Genomic DNA, 2230 nt, shown 5'->3' with positions numbered 1-2230 from the left:
GTCTCTGTCTAAACAGAAATAAAAGGAACAGATGGGACATTTTTCTGCTAATATTATTATGATTTCTTAAATTATTTTTAATCTGTGCTCTCTAATGCAACTCTTCCTAAATAGAAATATTTTATCAAATAAATCCAAAGATGTCTTTGAGCTGCACAACACCTTTTACTGTCATCATTATACTTATGAATGAAACATCACAAAGCAGTTCTTACTAGTGTGATGGTCGAATCCATGGCCACACTCCTATGTCAGTAACTCTTTATGCACAATTAATTTTTTTCATACAAACACAACACTTTAGTTTCAATAAAAACATTTTTTAGTTAATTTGGATTCATTTGTTCTATTTGTTAGCGTGTGCATTTAGTTAACACATGTATTTATATCAACTTAAAGTTAATTTTGTTTGCTTAAGATGAACTCTTTCTTTCTTTTCCTGCCGGTACTTACCTGCTTTGGAGTGGCCAGACAAAAGATGGGGGTCAGGGCTCAACAGGCTTAAATGCTGATTGGACTGAACCACTATTTCCTGCTGGCAGGGGGAATTTGTAGTTTCTTTGTTTAGATACATTTTTGTATTTAAGTAAATGGTATTTAAAGTTTAACATTTTTTATTTTAATTTTTGGGTCTTTAGTTTAGCCCAGAGGTTCCTAAACTGTGGGGCGCGCCCCCTAGGGGGGGCGCCGTGCCATTGCAGGGGGGGCGCGGGAAGCCGTCTGGATGAAAAAAAAAAAAAAACATGAACACTATATGCGCTGGATTTTTACCTTAGAATTGCCAACTCTGTTATTCCTATGTCAATTTGATACAATAAGTGTTTCCGCAATTCCCATATCTGTGTCCTCTGTTACTTTTATCAGCAGTTAGAACTGCTGATAACTGCTAATCCGTTGTTAACATGTTGTAACTTGTTTTTCCGAGCCGCCTTTAAACGCAACATGAGCGCTAGACGATCGCCTGGGTTTCCACCTGTGAAGGAGACCTGCTGCTGCTCAGGTGTGTTAGAATCATGGCAGCAAAACGCAAAGAACTTTTCACAGTTTTTCCCCCAAACTAACCGACTGAGTTGAGTAAAGCTGCTGGATGCAGGTAATGTTAGCTAAAAGATGACTAGCTAACATCAATACAGAACCTTAAGCTTAACAAGTAGCTTGTAGGCTACCGATGTTGGTGTCTATTTTTCAGCTACGATTCATTTTGCCACCCAAAAAGTTGATTCCCCCCCTTGTTCGTCTGGAGCCAGGCTGAGTATAACAGGGAGTCTCTAAGAACCCCCCTCCCTTCGCTCACACATATCGTTCAACCAGACAGTTATTTGTAAGCCATAGGGGGGCGGGGGGCAGAAATAGTTTGGAAACCACTGGTTTAGCCAAACTTTGCTGTACTGTTATTTGTTTTTGGTGTTATTTTTAATTGTATTAATGTTTAGTTACCCCTATTGTGTCTTAATTGGTCTGATCAGCCAGTATATAAACCCCTGTGTGTCATTTCTTTGTTAGGTCAGTTATCTTTGTTTGTGCAGCCAGTTTTTTTTTACATTTTTGCCTGAGTTCAGTTTTGTTTCTTTGACCTCTTTTATGAGCTCAGTTTATCTTTTCTCATTTATAATCCTTGAGTTAAAATAATAATAACCCTTCCCCCCCAATTTTCCTAATTTATCCTGTGACTCCTCCTGTTTTTAACTCAGTCCATCATTCTAGTCTGTAACATTTAAGATGTTGTGCATTAAATATCTGCTTGTAAAAAAATAGCTTCAGTGAATCATATTCAGATTTATTCGGTTCCCAAATGGGCAATTTATGTTACAGCAAGTATAAAAACTAAAAGACAAAGTATCAAAGGTTAACAAATATAAAAAAACAACAAAACATACCAAAAGGACATGAAATCCAAATCAATACATAAAGAGTACAGCAGTGTATTTCATTATTGACCAACAGTTACTACAAACAATAAATCAGGTGCGAGTTCCTCACCGTGTCCTGCATTAAAAACAGATATTGCTGTAGGAACAACATCAGATGGACTTATTTCATCTTTCATGGCCAATAATCTGTACTCTGAGCAGGGGCAGATCTAGAAAAATATTTATGGGGTGGCAAAAGGGGGGCAGGGATTTTTTCAGGGGTGGCAACATATGCCAGTATATATATTGGTTTCAGTTATCAATCAAATCAAATCTTGTCTGTCTGGACTTCCAGATCCAGACAGACAAGATGGGAATGG

This window comes from Poecilia formosa, unplaced genomic scaffold (assembly GCF_000485575.1).
Source record: "Poecilia formosa unplaced genomic scaffold, Poecilia_formosa-5.1.2 Scaffold598, whole genome shotgun sequence".
In the NCBI taxonomy this organism is placed as follows: domain Eukaryota; kingdom Metazoa; phylum Chordata; class Actinopteri; order Cyprinodontiformes; family Poeciliidae; genus Poecilia; species Poecilia formosa.
This window is presented reverse-complemented; position numbering follows the sequence as displayed.